This window comes from Procambarus clarkii, chromosome 41 (genome assembly GCF_040958095.1).
Source record: "Procambarus clarkii isolate CNS0578487 chromosome 41, FALCON_Pclarkii_2.0, whole genome shotgun sequence".
NCBI lineage: Eukaryota > Metazoa > Arthropoda > Malacostraca > Decapoda > Cambaridae > Procambarus > Procambarus clarkii.
The window spans coordinates 29,627,666-29,647,210 of NC_091190.1; the positions used below are offsets into that span (position 1 = coordinate 29,627,666).

Consider the following 19,545-nt stretch of genomic DNA (forward strand, 5'->3'; position numbering starts at 1 on the left):
CACACACACACACACACACACACACACACACACACTGTACGTCGACCAAAGAGCCAGAACTCTACCCCCGCAAGCACAATTAGGTAAGTACACACACACACACACACACACACACACACACACACACACACACACACAACGAAGCTGGTAGACGTTATTGACAGGAATTTCCTAACACAGCATGTGAAAGAAGATACTAGGGAAAGAGGAGGGGATACGCCCAGCCTATTAGATCTCATTATCACTCAGAATGTAGAAGACATCGAGCAGTTGGAACATGAAATACCACTAGGAGCTAGTGACCATTGTGTCCTAGTCTTTGACTACATGATGGAGCTTAAAATTGTGACCAAAGGACAAGAGGTCCGGGAAAGGAGACTTGATTACAGAAAAGGGGACTACAGAAGGATAAGGGACTACCTGGGAGAAGTGCAGTGGGAGGAAGAACTTAGAGGAAAAACAGTGCAAGGTATGATGAACCAAGTCATATTGAAATACAAGGAGGCTGAAGATAGATTTATTCCAACAATAAAGGAAAAAAGCAGGAGGGAATATAATAACCCATGGTTTAATAGACAGTGTCAGGAAGCAAAGGTGAGAAGCAGGAGGGAGTGGAGGAAGTACAGAAGACAAAGGACAGAGGACAACAGGATTAGATGTAACAGAGCTAGGAATGATTACATTAACATAAGACGAGTGTCGGAAAGAAATTATGAGAACGATATTGCAGTCAAAGCGAAAAAGCAACCAAAATTACTACATAGCCATATAAGAAGGAAGATGTCGGTAAATGACCAAGTGACAAGACTGAGGAAAACAGAAGGGGCATATACAGAAAGCGACAAGGAAATCTGCGAGGTACTGAATGCAAAATTCCATGGAGTGTTCACTACCGAGCCTGAGCAGCTCCCATTGTTAGAAGAGATTACCCAAGATGAAAGACTATCAGATATAGAGGTGACAGCAGAGGATGTAATGAAACAGTTGACAACACTGGATGCAAATAAAGCTGTTGGACCAGACAAAGTATCACCGTGGATACTTAAAGAGGCAGCGCAGGCTCTCAGCGTGCCTCTGGCAATGATCTTTAATGAGTCACTTATGTCGGGAGAATTGCCCAGTTGCTGGAAGGAGGCAAATGTCGTACCGATTTTCAAAAAAGGTGATAGGGAGGAGGCACTTAACTACAGACCCGTATCACTGACAAGCATCCCCTGCAAAATACTTGAAAGAATAATTAGGCTAAGACTTGTTGAGCACCTGGAGAGCATTGGGTTTGTAAACAAGCACCAACATGGGTTCTGGACAGGGAAATCATGCCTAACAAACCTTTTAGAATTCTATGATAAAGTAACAAGGATAAGGCAGGACAGAGAAGGCTGGGCAGACTGCATATTTCTTGACTGCCAAAAGGCCTTTGATACGGTACCGCACATGAGACTGCTATACAAACTTGAGAGGCAGGCAGGAGTAAGCGGAAAGGCCCTAGTATGGGTGAAGAACTACCTAACAGGAAGGAGCCAGAGGGTAATGGTAAGGGGCGAAAAGTCGGACTGGCGAACAGTAACAAGTGGAGTACCTCAAGGATCGGTGCTGGGACCAATCCTCTTTCTAATTTACGTAAATGATATGTTTACAGGAGTGGAATCATACATGTCGATGTTTGCAGATGACGCAAAATTAATGAGAAGAGTTGTGACAGACGAGGATTGTAGGATCCTCCAAGAGGACTTAAACAGGCTGCAGAGATGGTCAGAGAAATGGCTACTGGAGTTTAACACCAGTAAATGTAAAGTTATGGAAATGGGATCAGGTGACAGGAGACCAAAGGGACAGTACACAATGAAGGGGAACAGCCTACCTGTAACGATTCGAGAAAGAGACCTGGGAGTGGATGTGACACCTAATCTAACTCCTGAGGCACATATAAATAGGATAACGACAGCAGCGTACTCTACACTGGCGAAAATTAGAACTTCATTCAGAAACCTAAATGAGGAAGCTTTTAGGGCGCTTTACACTGCCTACGTGAGACCCGTCTTAGAGTATGCCACGCCATCATGGAGCCCCCACCTGAAGAAACACATAAAGAAACTGGAGAAGGTTCAGAGGTTTGCGACGAGGCTTGTCCCAGAGCTACGAGGGATGGGATATGAAGAGCGGCTGAAGGAACTGAACCTTACGACACTAGAGAAAAGAAGGGAGAGAGGAGATATGATAGGGACATATAAAATACTCAGGGGAATTGACAAAGTGGAAATAGATCAAATGTTCACACGTAATAATAACAGAACGAGGGGACATGGGTGGAAACTGGAAACTCAGATGAGTCACAGAGATGTTAGGAAGTTTTCTTTTAGCGTGAGAGTAGTAGAAAAATGGAATGCACTTGGGGAACAGGTTGTGGAAGCAAATACTATTCATACTTTTAAAACTAGGTATGATAGGGAAATGGGACAGGAGTCATTGCTGTAAACAACCGATAGCTAGAAAGGCGGGATCCAAGAGTCAATGCTCGATCCTGCAAGCACATATAGGTGAGTACATATAGGTGAGTACACACACACACACACATATACACACACACACACACACACACACACACACACACACACACACACACACACACACACATACACACACACACACACACACACACACACACACACACACAGAAAGAGAAGGGTGGGCAGACTGCATATTTTTGGATTGTCAGAAAGCCTTTGATACAGTGCCACACAAGAGGCTAGTGCGAAAGTTGGAGATGCAGGCTGGAGTGAGAGGGAAGGTACTCCGGTGGATAGAGGAGTACCTAAGCAACAGGAGACAACGAGTCTGTGTGAGGGGTGAGGTCTCAGATTGGCGAGACGTCACAAGTGGAGTCCCGCAGGGGTCAGTCCTTGGACCTATACTGTTTCTGGTATATGTAAATGATCTCCCAGAGGGTATAGATTCGTTCCTCTCAATGTTTGCCGACGATGCAAAAATTTTGAGGAGGATTGAAACAGAGGATGATAGTAGGAGGCTACAAGATGATCTGGATAGACTGAGTGAATGGTCCAACAAATGGCTGTTGAAGTTCAACCCGAGTAAATGCAAAGTAATGAAACTAGGCAGTGGAAACAGGAGGCCAGGCACAGGATACAGAATAGGAGATGAAGTACTTAATGAAACAGACAGAGAGAAAGATCAAGGAGTTGATATCACACCAAACCTGTCTCCTGAAGCCCACATAAAGAGAATAACGTCTGCGGCATATGCGAGGCTGGCTAACATCAGAACGGCGTTCAGGAACCTGTGTAAGGAATCATTCAGAATCTTGTACACCACATATGTAAGACCAATCCTGGAGTATGCGGCCCCAGCATGGAGCCCGTACCTTGTCAAGCACAAGACGAAGCTGGAAAAAGTCCAAAGGTATGCTACTAGACTAGTCCCAGAACTAAGAGGCATGAGTTACGAGGAAAGGCTGCGGGAAATGCACCTTACGACACTGGAAGACAGAAGAGTAAGGGGGGACATGATCACAACCTACAAAATCCTCAGGGGAATCGACCGGGTAAACAAGGATGAGCTATTCAACACTGGTGGGACGCGAACAAGGGGACACAGGTGGAAGCTGAGTACCCAAATGAGCCACAGAGACGTTAGAAAGAACTTTTTCAGTGTCAGAGTAGTTAGTAAATGGAATGCATTAGGAAGTGATGTGGTGGAGGCTGACTCCATACACAGCTTCAAATGTAGATATGATAGAGCCCAATAGGCTCAGGAATCTGTACACCAGTTGATTGACGGTTGAGAGGCGGGACCAAAGAGCCAGAGCTCAACCCCCGCAAGCACAATTAGGTGAGTACAGTTAGGTGAGTACACACACACACACACACTGTACGTCGACCAAAGAGCCAGAACTCTACCCCTGCAAGCACAATTAGGTAAGTACACACACACACACACACACACACACACACACACACACACACACACACACACACACACACACACACACACACACACACACACACACACACACACACTTGTCTTGTGACCATCGTGTTGGGTGGACGTGGGGTTGGGAGCTCCTGGTTCACTAGTGGAGTGGGAGGGGTAATCAGGCAACCTCGAAGTGAAAAAGTGTGTACAAGTGAATGAAAAAACCTTGGGTTTTGACCAGAGCCATAAGGTAGTGAAGAAAAACAGTTTAATTAGCGTAATTCAAAATAGTTGAGGAAGTACTGTGGCAGTGTGCAGTGTGGAAGCAGACCTCACCGACCTCTGACCGCGTGACCTCACCCCCGGCAGCAACCCTTCTACCACCACGTGGGACGACGATTGGAGATTCACTCACCTATTGTGTTAGCAGATTGTGCAAGGTATTGAGGAGCGCCTTTTTGGCTAGATTGTTACTGCAATGACTAGAAGGGGTTCAAGGTCAATCACCAGCAGGGATGAGGAGGAGGACAGATTTATAGACAAATTAATAGGGAAATTTGTAGAGAGAAGGAGTGATTGGTTGGAGGATCTAATCCAGGGGATTAAAAGTGAGGTATTTCAGCAAATACAGGATGCGGTAGAGAGGCAGAAACAAGAACTTATGCTCTATGTTCAGGAAGAGATTAGGAAGGGAAGAGAGGACTGGGAGAGGGAATGTGCTCGTATCACAAACGAATTAGGAAGGATTAGCAGCATGGCTAAGGACAGAGGATTAGTGGGGGATGGGTTAGTGACTGTGGTTGGGATGGGGAATCCCCAGGGGACAGGCTACCAGCATCACAATGAATTACTGAGGAGACGGTCTATTAAAATACATGGATTATTCGAATCTGGGGCACCAACAAGACAAGAAAGAATAAAAACAGAAAAATACGAATTGCACGAGATATTGAGGTGTATTGGAGCAGGAATGGCAGAACATGAGGTGGATATCAGCCGCAGGGTTGGACCTTACAATTATACCAAGAATAGACCTGTTCTGGTGCAATTCTCCAATGAGGAGGCTGTGGAGTACATAATGAGGACCAAGCATTTACTCAGAGGAAGTGAAACCCATTACAATGTGTTTATAGAGAGGTTTATGACGAAAGATGAGCAAATAGCCCACAAGAATAGATGGCAACAACGACACCGAAATAGCCTCTCAGGTAGTCTCACCTCCCAGGTCACATCCCAGGTCACCTCCCAGGCCACCTCCCAGGTCACCTCCCAGGTCGCATCCTCCCCAACTCAGCCCTCCTATACATCCCCCCTGCCTCTGCCTCCCAAAACCCCCCTGTCCCTTCCACATTTGCACCTCCCCAACGATTCCCCTGCCCCTGCTACATCACACTTGTCAGCGACCCCAGTGGGTCAAGCCATGCCCTCCCCAAACCCACCTTCCCATCCCCCCTCCCCAAATACCCCTTCCTACTCCCCTGCCCCTTCTACCCCATTGACTTCAATTCCATCTACTCCATCCCAGCTTCCACTGCACCCCTCTTCCACTCACCCCCAAACCCCACCCAACCCTCACCCCTCCTATGCACCTCCAGCCCACATTTAACCCCCTCACCTTGTGACCCCCTAACACCTTCCCCCATCTCCCTCTTCCCCTCTTCTACCCCAAAACCCCCACCTACCCCCGATTCCCCCCTAACTAATATACCCTCTCTTCCACTCCCAGCACCCATGCTCCATTCTCATCTCAGCTCTCCGCCCTCAGTATCCCTCTCCCCCCCCAACCTCTCAACCTCTATCTGACTCTCAGTCTCACTCTATTTCTCAACCCCCCTATGCTATTCAGACCCCTAACTTTCAGACCCATTATGCCCTTCCTACCCCCCTAGATGCCCAGACCCCATTCGCCTACCAGGCACTCCCAGGCACCCCCCTAGCACCCCCCCACTCACCCCCACAGCCCCCACTTGCCCCCCAGACACCCCCCAGTTCCCCCCAGACCCCTGGTGAAAGGGGGAACTCTGACACCCGAGTTTCCAAGAAGAGTCTCAAGGTTTGGTACACCAATGCTGATGGGGTAGCCAATAAAGAAGAAGAGATAAAAGAAAGAGTTAGTGAGGCAGACCCAGACATAGTGGCAATAGTGGAAACTAAAATAAATGGCATGATCTCGGATGCAATCTTTCCAGAGGGGTACCAGGTGATAAGAAAAGAAAGGACACAGAGACAGGGAGGAGGAGTGGCACTACTAATAAAGCGGAAATGGAAGTTTGATGAGCTGGAAAATCCGGGTACCAATGAAAGCACAAGCTTCATACATGGAACTCTGACAGTGGATGGGAAGAAGATTGTAATCTTGATACTCTACAATCCCCCACCAAACAGTAGAAGGCCCAGGCAGGAGTACGAGGACAGCAACAAGACATGTATGGATGAACTGCAGAGGGCAGCAACTTTAGCGCATAGAATGAGAGCGAAGCTGCTGGTCATGGGGGACCTAAATCACGGAGAGATAGATTGGGAAACGAGGGATCCCCATGGCGGGGAGGAGACCTGGGGAGCGAAGCTGGTAGACGTTATTGACAGGAATTTCCTAACACAGCATGTGAAAGAAGATACTAGGGAAAGAGGAGGGGATACGCCCAGCCTATTAGATCTCATTATCACTCAGAATGTAGAAGACATCGAGGAGTTGGAACATGAAATACCACTAGGAGCTAGTGACCATTGTGTCCTAGTCTTTGACTACATGATGGAGCTTAAAATTGTGACCAAAGGACAAGAGGTCCGGGAAAGGAGACTTGATTACAGAAAAGGGGACTACAGAAGGATAAGGGACTACCTAGGAGAAGTGCAGTGGGAGGAAGAACTTAGAGGAAAAACAGTGCAAGGTATGATGAACCAAGTCATATTGAAATGCAAGGAGGCTGAAGATAGATTTATTCCAACAATAAAGGAAAAAAGCAGGAGGGAATATAATAACCCATGGTTTAATAGACGGTGTCAGGAAGCAAAGGTGAGAAGCAGGAGGGAGTGGAGGAAGTACAGAAGACAAAGGACAGAGGACAACAGGATTAGATGTAACAGAGCTAGGAATGATTACATTAACATAAGACGAGTGTCGGAAAGAAATTATGAGAATGATATTGCAGTCAAAGCAAAAAAGCAACCAAAATTACTACATAGCCATATAAGAAGGAAGATGTCGGTAAATGACCAAGTGACAAGACTGAGGAAAACAGAAGGGGCATATACAGAAAGCGACAAGGAAATCTGCGAGGTACTGAATGCAAAATTCCATGGAGTGTTCACAACCGAGCCTGAGCAGCTCCCATTGTTAGAAGAGATTACCCAAGATGAAAGACTATCAGATATAGAGGTGACAGCAGAGGATGTAATGAAACAGTTGACAACACTGGATGCAAATAAAGCTGTTGGACCAGACAAAGTATCACCGTGGATACTTAAAGAGGCAGCGCAGGCTCTCAGCGTGCCTCTGGCAATGATCTTTAATGAGTCACTTATGTCGGGAGAATTGCCCAGTTGCTGGAAGGAGGCAAATGTCGTACCGATTTTCAAAAAAGGTGATAGGGAGGAGGCACTTAACTACAGACCCGTATCACTGACAAGCATCCCCTGCAAAATACTTGAAAGAATAATTAGGCTAAGACTTGTTGAGCACCTGGAGAGCATTGGGTTTGTAAACAAGCACCAACATGGGTTCTGGACAGGGAAATCATGCCTAACAAACCTTTTAGAATTCTATGATAAAGTAACAAGGATAAGGCAGGACAGAGAAGGCTGGGCAGACTGCATATTTCTTGACTGCCAAAAGGCCTTTGATACGGTACCGCACATGAGACTGCTATACAAACTTGAGAGGCAGGCAGGAGTAAGCGGAAAGGCCCTAGTATGGGTGAAGAACTACCTAACAGGAAGGAGCCAGAGGGTAATGGTAAGGGGCGAAAAGTCGGACTGGCGAACAGTAACAAGTGGAGTACCTCAAGGATCGGTGCTGGGACCAATCCTCTTTCTAATTTACGTAAATGATATGTTTACAGGAGTGGAATCATACATGTCAATGTTTGCAGATGACGCAAAATTAATGAGAAGAGTTGTGACAGACGAGGATTGTAGGATCCTCCAAGAGGACTTAAACAGGCTGCAGAGATGGTCAGGGAAATGGCTACTGGAGTTTAACACCAGTAAATGTAAAGTTATGGAAATGGGATCAGGTGACAGGAGACCAAAGGGACAGTACACAATGAAGGGGAACAGCCTACCTGTAACGATTCGAGAAAGAGACCTGGGAGTGGATGTGACACCTAATCTAACTCCTGAGGCACATATAAATAGGATAACGACAGCAGCGTACTCTACACTGGCGAAAATTAGAACTTCATTCAGAAACCTAAATGAGGAAGCTTTTAGGGCGCTTTACACTGCCTACATGAGACCCGTCTTAGAGTATGCCGCGCCATCATGGAGCCCCCACCTGAAGAAACACATAAAGAAACTGGAGAAGGTTCAGAGGTTTGCGACGAGGCTTGTCCCAGAGTTACGAGGGATGGGATATGAAGAGCGGCTGAAGGAACTGAACCTTACGACACTAGAGAAAAGAAGGGAGAGAGGAGATATGATAGGGACATATAAAATACTCAGGGGAATTGACAAAGTGGAAATAGATGAAATGTTCACACGTAATAATAACAGAACGAGGGGACATGGGTGGAAACTGGAAACTCAGATGAGTCACAGAGATGTTAGGAAGTTTTCTTTTAGCGTGAGAGTAGTAGAAAAATGGAATGCACTTGGGGAACAGGTTGTGGAAGCAAATACTATTCATACTTTTAAAACTAGGTATGATAGGGAAATGGGACAGGAGTCATTGCTGTAAACAACCGATAGCTAGAAAGGCGGGATCCAAGAGTCAATGCTCGATCCTGCAAGCACATATAGGTGAGTACATATAGGTGAGTACACACACACACAGGGGTCTCGTAGCCTGGTGGATAGCGCGCAGGCTGTCCTTGACTTGTATACCATGCAAGGTGATGGAGAAGATCGTGAGAAAAAACCTGGTAACACATCTGGAGAGAAGGGACTTCGTGACAAATCGCCAACATGGGTTCAGGGAGGGTAAATCTTGCCTTACAGGCTTGATAGAATTCTACGATCAGGTGACACAGATTAAGCAAGAAAGAGAGGGCTGGGCGGACTGCATTTTCTTGGATTGTCGGAAAGCCTTTGACACAGTACCGCATAAGAGGCTGATACATAAGCTGGAGAGACAGGCAGGTGTAGCTGGTAAGGTGCTCCAGTGGATAAGGGAGTATCTAAGCAATAGGAAGCAGAGAGTTACGGTGAGGGGTGAGACCTCCGATTGGCGTGAAGTCACCAGTGGAGTCCCACAGGGCTCTGTACTCGGTCCTATCTTGTTTCTGATATATGTAAATGATCTCCCGGAGGGTATCGATTCATTTCTCTCAATGTTTGCGGACGATGCTAAAATTATGAGAAGGATTAAAACAGAAGAGGACTGTTTGAGGCTTCAAGAAGACCTAGACAAGCTGAAGGAATGGTCGAACAAATGGTTGTTAGAGTTTAACCCAACCAAATGTAATGTAATGAAGATAGGTGTAGGGAGCAGGAGGCCAGATACAAGGTCTCATCTGGGAGAGGAAATTCTTCAGGAGTCAGAGAAGGAAAAAGACTTGGGGGTTGATATCACGCCAGACCTGTCTCCTGCAGCACATATCAAGCGGATAACATCAGCGGCATATGCCAGGCTGGCCAACATACGAACGGCATTCAGAAACTTGTGTAAAGAATCATTCAGAACTTTGTATACCACATATGTCAGGCCAATCCTGGAGTATGCAGCCCCAGCATGGAGTCCATATCTAGTCAAGGATAAGACTAAACTGGAAAAGGTTCAAAGGTTTGCCACCAGACTAGTACCCGAGCTGAGAGGTATGAGCTACGAGGAGAGACTACGGGAATTAAACCTCACTTCGCTGGAAGACAGAAGAGTTAGGGGGGACATGATCACCACATTCAAGATTCTGAAGGGAATTGATAGGGTAGATAAAGACAGTCTATTTAACACAAGGGGAACACGCACAAGGGGACACAGGTGGAAACTGAGTGCCCAAATGAGCCACAGAGATATTAGAAAGAACTTTTTTAGTGTCAGAGTGGTTGACAAATGGAATGCATTAGGGGGTGATGTGGTGGAGGCTGACTCCATACACAGTTTCAAGTGTAGATATGACAGAGCCCGATAGGCTCAGGAATCTGTACACCTGTTGATTGACGGTTGAGAGGCGGGACCAAAGAGCCAGAGCTCAACCCCCGCAAACACAACTAGGTGAGTACAACTAGGTGAGTACACACACACACACACACACACACACACGCACACACATACACACACACACACACACAGACACAGGCACACACACACACAGTTGCGAGACCTAAATATTAGGCAAAGGCTATAGGCCCAGATGGATTCTCCCCTTGGATACTAAAGGAAGGAGCAGAAGAACTGTGCCTCCCGCTCTCCATGGTGTATAACAAATCACTGGCAACAGGGGAACTGCCAGAAATTTGGAAAGCAGCTAACGTAGTCCCGATATACAAGAAAGGGGATAGACAGGAGGCACTGAATTACAGACCAGTGTCCCTAACCTGCATACCATGCAAGATGATGGAGAAGATTGTGCGAAGAAAGCTAGTGGAGCACCTGGAGCGAAAGAACTTTGTAACACAGCATCAACATGGATTCAGGGATGGCAGGTCCTGCCTCACAGGGTTACTTGAATTCTACGACCAGGCAACAAAAATAAGGCAAGAAAGAGAAGGGTGGGCAGACTGCATATTTTTGGATTGTCAGAAAGCCTTTGACACAGTGCCACACAAGAGGCTAGTGAAAAAACTGGAGATGCAGGCTGGAGTGAAAGGGAAGGTACTCCGTTGGATACAGGAGTACCAAAGTAACAGGAGACAACGAGTCAGTGTGAGGGGTGAGGTCTCAGATTGGCGAGACGTTACGAGTGGAGTACCGCAGGGGCCAGTCCTTGGACCTATACTGTTTCTGATATATGTAAATGATCTTCCAGAGGGTATAGAATCGTTTCTCTCAATGTTTGCCGATGATGCAAAAATTATGAGGAGGATTGAAACTGAGGACGATAGTAGGAGGCTACAAGATGACCTAGCCAGACTGAGTGAATGGTCCAACAAATGGCTGTTGAAGTTCAACCCGAGGAAATGCAAAGTAATGAAACTAGGTGGTGGAAATAGGAGGCCAAACACAGGATACAGAATAGGAGATGAAGTACTTAATGAAACGAACAGAGAGAAAGATCTAGGAGTTGATATCACACCAAACCTGTCTCCTGAAGCCCACATAAAAAGAATAACGTCTGCGGCATATGCGAGGCTGGCAAACATCAGAACAGCGTTCAGGAGCCTGTGTAAGGAATCATTCAGAATCTTGTACACCACATATGTAAGACCAATCCTTTAGTATGCGGCCCCAGCATGGAGCCCGTACCTTGTCAAGCACAAGACGAAGCTGGAAAAAGTCCAAAGGTATGCCACTAGACTAGTCCCAGAACTAAGAGGCATGAGTTACGAGGAAAGGCTGCGGGAAATGCACCTTACGACACTGGAAGACAGAAGAGTAAGGGGAGACATGATCACAACCTACAAAATCCTCAGAGGAATCGACCGGGTAAACAAGGATAAACTATTCAACACTGGTGGGACGCGAACAAGGGGATACAGGTGGAAACTGAGTACCCACATGAGCCACAGAGACGTTAGAAGGAACTTTTTCAGTGTCAGAGTAGTTAACGGATGGAATGCACTAGGCAGTGATGTGGTGGAGGCTGACTCCATACACAGTTTTAAATGTAGATATGATAGAGCCCAGTAGGCTCAGGAATCTGTACACCAGTTGATTGACAGTTGAGAGGCGGGACCAAAGAGCCAAAGCTCAACCCCCTCAAGTACAAATAGGTGAGTACACACACACACACACACACACACATACACACACACACATACACACACACACACACACACACACACACACACACACACACACACACACACACACACACACACACACACACACACACACACACACACACACACACACACACACACACACACACACACACACACACACACACACAGACACACACACACACACACACACACACACACACACACACACACACACACACAGACACCAGGGCCTCGTAGCCTGGTGGATAGCGCTCAGGATTCGTAATTCTGTGGCGCGGGTTCGATTCCCGCACGAGGCAGAAACAAATGGGCAAAGTTTCTTTCACCCTGAATGCCCCTGTTACCTAGCAGTAAATAGGTACCTGGGAGTTAGTCAGCTGTTACGGGCTGCTTCCTGGGGTGTGTGTGTGAGTGTGGTGTGGGAAAAAAAAAAAAAAAAAGTAGTTAGTAAACAGTTGATTGACAGTTGAGAGGCGGGCCGAAAGAGCAAAGCTCAACCCCCGTAAAAACACAACTAGTAAACACAACTAGTAAACACACACACACACACACACACACACACACACACATACACACACACACACACACACACACACACACACACACACACACACACACACACACACACACACACACACACACACACACACACACACACACACACACACAGTTCACTAATGAAGAGGCAGTGGATTACATACTGCAACACAAACACTCAGAGGTAGCGAAAACTATTACAACATGTATATTGACAGATACATGACAAAAAATGGATAGCTCACAGGGCGAGCCGACCTCAACAACATACATTTTCTTATTCGGGCGTAGTTACCCACCCCAGTGCTAACCCACCCCATGCCCACCCCTTACTAACGAGCTCACACCTGCTTCCCAGGTCACACCCTGCCCAAATCAGCCCTCCCTGCCCCTGCTTATCTCCCCAACACCTCCCCTGATCCCTCTGACCCCATTTCATTCAAATCCATCTGCTTCATCCCACATTCCAAGGACCCCCTCATCCTATCAACCCCCAAAACCCACCCAGCCCTCATCCCCTCAACCCCCAAAACCTGCCCAGGCCTCATCCCCTTAACCCCAAAAACCCACCCAGCCCTCACCCCTCCTCAGCCCCTCTCCTTCCATGTGACCCCACTATCCTTACAAAGGGGGTCACGTGGATCCCCCCGTGGGGAACGAGGGAACCCCACCTCTTCCTCCATTTCCCTCTTTCCCCCCCTTTTGACCCAATGCCCACACCTACCTCTGAGTTCCCCCTGACTAATACAACCTCTCTCCTACTCTCACTATCCATGTTCCATCCATCCCTCTTCCCCCCACCCAATCTATCCTTCTCCCCCAACCTCTCAACCTCTATCTGACTCTCAATCTCACGCTACCTCTCAACCGCCCCCCCCCATGCCTCTCAGACCCTCCCTAATCTTCAGACCCAATATACCCTTCCTACTCCAGACCTATATACCCAAGCCCTACCCCAGACCTTCCTACCTACCTTCCTAGATGCCCAGCCCCCATTCACCCCCAAAGCACCCCTCCAGACCCCATTCATCTCCCAGACACCCCCTGGATCCCCCTGCCCCCATTTACCCCCAGACACCTCCCAGATCTCCCCAAGACCCACAAAGAAAGGGCAAACTCTAGTACCACAGATTCCATGAAGAATCTCAAGGCTTGGTTCACCAATGCTGATGGGGTATCTATTAAAGCAGAAGAGATAAAAGAAAGAGTTAGTAGGCAGATCTTGACATAGTTGCAATAGTGAAAACAAAAATAAATGACATGATCTCGGATGCAATCATTAAAGAGGGCTACCAGGTGATACGAAAAGAGAGGACACTGAGACAGGGAGAGGGAGTGGCACTCCTAATAAAGCAGAAATAGACGTTTGAAGACCTGGGAAATCGGGTTACCAATGAGAGCACAAGCTCCTACATGGAACTCTGACAGCAGATTGGGAGGAAGATTGTGATCTTGGTAATCTACAATCCCCCACCAAACAGTAGAAGACCCAGGCAGGAGTATGATGACAACAACAAGGCATGCATAGATGAACTGCAGAAGGCAGCAATATTAGCTCACAGAATGAGAGCGAAGATGCTGGTCATTGGGGAACTAAACCATGGAGAGATAAATTGGGAATCAAGGAATTCTCATGGAGGGGATGAAACGTGGGGAGCGAAGTTAGTAGATGTTATAGACAGGAAATTCCTAACACAACATGTGAAGGAAGACACAAGGGAAAGAGGAGGAGATGCACCGAGCCTATTAGACCTGATTTTCACCCAGAACGTAGAGGACATCGAGAATTGGGAACATGAAATACCTCTAGGGGCCAGCGACAATTATGTCCTAGTCTTTGACTACATGATGATATTCAAACTTGTGACCATGGGACAAAAGGTCTGGAAAAGGAGACTACAGGAGGATTCGGGACTATCTGGGAGAAATACAGTGAGAGGAAGAAATTAGAGGAACAATCGTCAAAGATATGATGGCCCTAGTCATATGGAAATGCCAGGAGGACGAAGAGAGATTTATACCAACAGTAAAGGGAAAAAATAAGAGGGAATATAATAACCCATGGCTTAATAGACAATGTCAGGAAGCAAAAATGGCCAACAGGCAGGAGTGGAGGAAGTACAGAAGACAAAGGACAGAGGAAAACGGGATCAGATGCAACAGAGCTTGGAACTATTAAATCACGATTACGATATCACGATATTACGATATTATTTTATCGATTACGATAAGACGAACATCGGAAAGGAACTATGAGAACAATATTGCGATCAAGGCGAAAAAGCAACCTAAATTACTACACAGCCATATAAGAAGAATAATGTCAGTGAACGACAAAGTGACAAGACTAAGGAAGACAGAGGGGGCATATACCGAAAGCGACAAGGAAATCTGCGAGGCACTGAATGCGAGTTTCCATGGAGTGTTCACAATCGAGCCTGAGCAGCTCCCATTGTTAGAAGAGATTACTCTAGATGAAAGACTATCAGATATAGAGGTGACAGCAGAGTAGGTAATACAACAATTGACAACACTGGATGCAACTAAAGCGGTTGACCAAACAAAGTATCACCGTGGATACTAAAAGAAGCAGCGCAGGCCCACAGCGTGCCTCTGGCCAGGATCTCTAATGAATCACTTATGTCGGGAGAATTGCCCAATTTCTGGAAGAGGGCAAATGTTGTACTGATTTTCAAGAAAGGCGATAGGGAGGAGGAACTTAATTATAGACCCGTATCACTGACAAGCATCCCCTGTAAATTACTTGAAAGAATAATTAGGCTACGACTGGTTGCACACCTGGAGAACGTTAGGTTTATGAACAAACATCAACTTGGGTTCTGGAAAGGGAAATCGTGCCTAACAAACGTTTTGGAATTCTATGATAAAATGCCGAGGAAAAGACACGACAGAGAAGGTTGGGCAGACTGCATATTTCTGGACTGCCAAAAGGCCTATGATACAGTTCCGCACATGAGACTGCTGTTCAAACTCGAGATGAAGGGGGGTGGGAGGAAAGGCCCTAGCATGGATAAGGAACTACCTAACAGGAAGAAGCCAAAGAGTAATGGTAAGGGGCGAGAAGTCGGACTGGCGATCAGTAACGAGTGGAGTACCTCAAGGATCGGTGCTGGGACCAATTCTATTTCTAATATATGTTAACGACATGTTTACAGGAGTAGAGTCCTTCATGTCGATGTTCGCGGATGACGCAAAGTTGATGAGAAGGTTGTGACAGATGAGGATTGCAGGATCCTCCAAGAGGACCTGAACAGGTTGCAGAGATGGTCAGAGAAATGGTTACTGGAGTTCAACACAAGCAAATGAAAAGTTTAGGAAATGGGACTAGGTGAGAGGAGACCAAAGGGACAGCACACAATGAAAGATAACTGCCTACCTGTGACGACGTGAGAAAGAGACCTGGGCGTGGACATAACACCTATTCTACCTCCTGATGCATATATAAATAGGATAACGACAGCAGCGTACTCTTCACTGGCAAAAGTTAGAACATCATTCAGAAACCTAAGTAAGAAGGCATTTAGGACGCTTTACACTGCCAACGTGAGGCCGCTCTTAGATTATGCCGCCTCATCATGGAGTCCCCATCTGAAGAAGCATATAAGGAAACTGGAAAAGGTTCAGAAGTTTGCAACGAGACTCGTCCCAGAGTTACGAGGGATGGGGTATGAGGAGCGCCTAAAGGAACTGTGCCTTACGACACTAGAAAAAAGAAGGGTGAGTGGGTGGGGGGGTTATGACAGAAACGTATAAAATACTCAGGGGGATTGACAGAGTGGACATAGACGAAATGTTCAGAAGGAATAGTAACAGAACGAGGGGACATGGATGAAAGCTGGAAACTCAGATGAGTCACAGAGATGTTAGGAAGTTTTCTTTTAGCGTGAGAATAGTGGAAAAATGGAATGCACTTAAGGAACAGGTTGTGGAAGCAAACTGTATTCATAATTTTAAAACCAGGTATGATAGGGAAATAGGACCAGGGTCATTGCTGTAAACAGCCGATGGCTCGAAAGGTGGGATCCAAGAGTCAATGCTCGATCATGCAGACACAAATAGGTGAGCACACACACTCACACACACACACATACACACACACACACACACACACACACACACACACACACACACACACACACACACACACACACACACACACACACACACACACACACACACACACACACACACACACACACACACACACACACACACACACACACACACACACACACACACACACACACACTCACACACAATTAGGCTAAAAAGAATAAATTAGGCTAAGAATTCTTAGAATTCTATTCTATTCTAAGAATTCTATTCTAAGAATTTTATTCTAAAAAGAATAATTAGGCTAAGACTTGTTGAACACCTGGAGAGCATTGGGTTTGTAAACAAGCACCAACATGGGTTCTGGACAGGGAAATCATGCCTAACAAACCTTTTAGAATTCTATGATAAAGTAACAAGGATAAGGCAGGACAGAGAAGGCTGGGCAGACTGCATATTTCTTGACTGCCAAAAGGCCTTTGATACGGTACCGCACATGAGACTGCTATACAAACTTGAGAGGCAGGCAGGAGTAAGCGGAAAGGCCCTAGTATGGGTGAAGAACTACCTAACAGGAAGGAGCCAGAGGGTAATGGTAAGGGGCGAAAAGTCGGACTGGCGAACAGTAACAAGTGGAGTACCTCAAGGATCGGTGCTGGGACCAATCCTCTTTCTAATTTACGTAAATGATATGTTTACAGGAGTGGAATCATACATGTCAATGTTTGCAGATGACGCAAAATTAATGAGAAGAGTTGTGACAGACGAGGATTGTAGGATCCTCCAAGAGGACTTAAACAAGCTGCAGAGATGGTCAGGGAAATGGCTACTGGAGTTTAACACCAGTAAATGTAAAGTTATGGAAATGGGATCAGGTGACAGGAGGTCAAAGGGACAGTACACAATGAAGGGGAACAGCCTACCTGTAACGATTCGAGAAAGAGACCTGGGAGTGGATGTGACACCTAATCTAACTCCTGAGGCACATATAAATAGGATAACGACAGCAGCGTACTCTACACTGGCGAAAATTAGAACTTCATTCAGAAACCTAAATGAGGAAGCTTTTAGGGCACTTTACACTGCCTACGTGAGACCCGTCTTAGAGTATGCCGCGCCATCATGGAGCCCCCACCTGAAGAAACACATAAAGAAACTGGAGAAGGTTCAGAGGTTTGCGACGAGGCTTGTCCCAGAGTTACGAGGGATGGGATATGAAGAGCGACTGAAGGAACTGAACCTAACGACACTAGAGAAAAGAAGGGAGAGAGGAGATATGATAGGGACATATAAAATACTCAGGGGAATTGATAAAGTGGAAATAGATGAAATGTTCACACGTAATAATAACAGAACGAGGGGACATGGGTGGAAACTGGAAACTCAGATGAGTCACAGAGATGTTAGGAAGTTTTCTTTTAGCGTGAGAGTAGTAGAAAAATGGAATGCACTTGGGGAACAGGTTGTGGAAGCAAATACTATTCATACTTTTAAAACTAGGTATGATAGGGAAATGGGACAGGAGTCATTGCTGTAAACAACCGATAGCTAGAAAGGCGGGATCCAAGAGTCAATGCTCGATCCTGCAAGCACATATAGGTGAGTACATATAGGTGAGTACACACACACACAGACGAAGGAGAAGGGGTGGGCAGACTGCATTTTCTTGGACTGTCAGAAAGCCTTTGACACAGTACCCCATAAAAGGCTGGGGATGTGTGTGTGTGTGTGTGTGTGTGTGTGTGTGTGTGTGTGTGTGTGTGTGTGTGTGTGTGTGTGTGTGTGTGTGTGTGTGTGTGTGTGTGTGTGTGTGTGTGTGTGTGTGTGTGTGTGTGTGTGTGTGTGTGTGTGTGTGTGTGTGTGTGTGTGTGTGTGTGTGTGTGTGTGTGGGTGCACTCACCTATTTGTACTTACCTATTTGTGCTTGTGGGGGTTGAGCTTTGGCTCTTTGGTCCCGCCTCTCAACTGTCAATCAACAGGTGTACAGATTCCTGAGCCTACTGGGCTCTATCATATCTACATTTAAAACTTTGTATGGAGTCAGCTTTCACCACATCACTGCCTAATGCATTCCAACCGTTAACTACTCTGACACTGAAAAAGTTCCTTCTAACGTCCCTGTGGCTCAAGTGGGTACTTAGTTTCCACCTGTGTCCCCTTCTTCGCGTCCCACCAGTGTTGAATAGTTTATCCTTGTTAACCCGGTAGATTCCCCAGAGGATTTTGTAGGTATTGATCATGTCTCCCCTTACTCTTCTGTCTTCCAGTGTCGTAAGGTGCATTTCCCGCAGCCTTTCCTCGTAACTCATGCCTCTTAGTTCTGGGACTAGTCTAGTGGCATACCTTTGGACTTTTTCCAGCTTCGTCTTGTGCTTAAAATGGTACGGGTTCTATGCTGGGGCCGCATACTCCAGGATTGGTCTTACATATGTGGTGTACAAGATTCTGAATGATTCCTTACACAGGTTCCTGAACGCTGTTCTGATGTTAGCCAGCCTCGTATATGCCGCAGACGTTATTCTTTTTTTGTGAGCTTCAGGAGACAGGTTTAGTGTGATATCAACTCCTAGATCTTTCTCTCTGTCTGTTTCATTAAGTACTTCATCTCTTATTCTGTATCCTGTGTCTGGCCTACTGTTTCCACTGCCTAGTTTCATTACTTTGCATTTACTCGGGTTGAACTTCAACAGCCATTTGTTGGACCATTCACTCAGTCTGTCTAGGTCATCTTGTAGCCTCCTACTATCATCTTCTGTTTCAGTCCTCCTCATAATTTTTTCATCATTGGCAAACATTGAGAGAAACGATTCTATACCCTCTGGGAGATCATTTACATATATATCAGAAACAGTATAGGTCCAAGGACTGACCCCTGCGGGACTCCACTCATAACGTCTCACCAATCTGAGACCTCACCCCTCACACTGACTCGTTGTCTCCTGTTGTTTAGGTACTCCTTTATCC

General features: G+C 46.3%; 1 protein-coding gene across 1 annotated transcript in view; it reads right to left on the reverse strand.

The window, feature by feature from the left end:
* The window catches only part of LOC123761007 (uncharacterized), a 304,005-nt gene that overhangs the window by 264,910 nt on the left and 19,550 nt on the right, over positions 1-19,545 (reverse strand). The gene's annotated exons all lie outside the window — the stretch shown is intronic.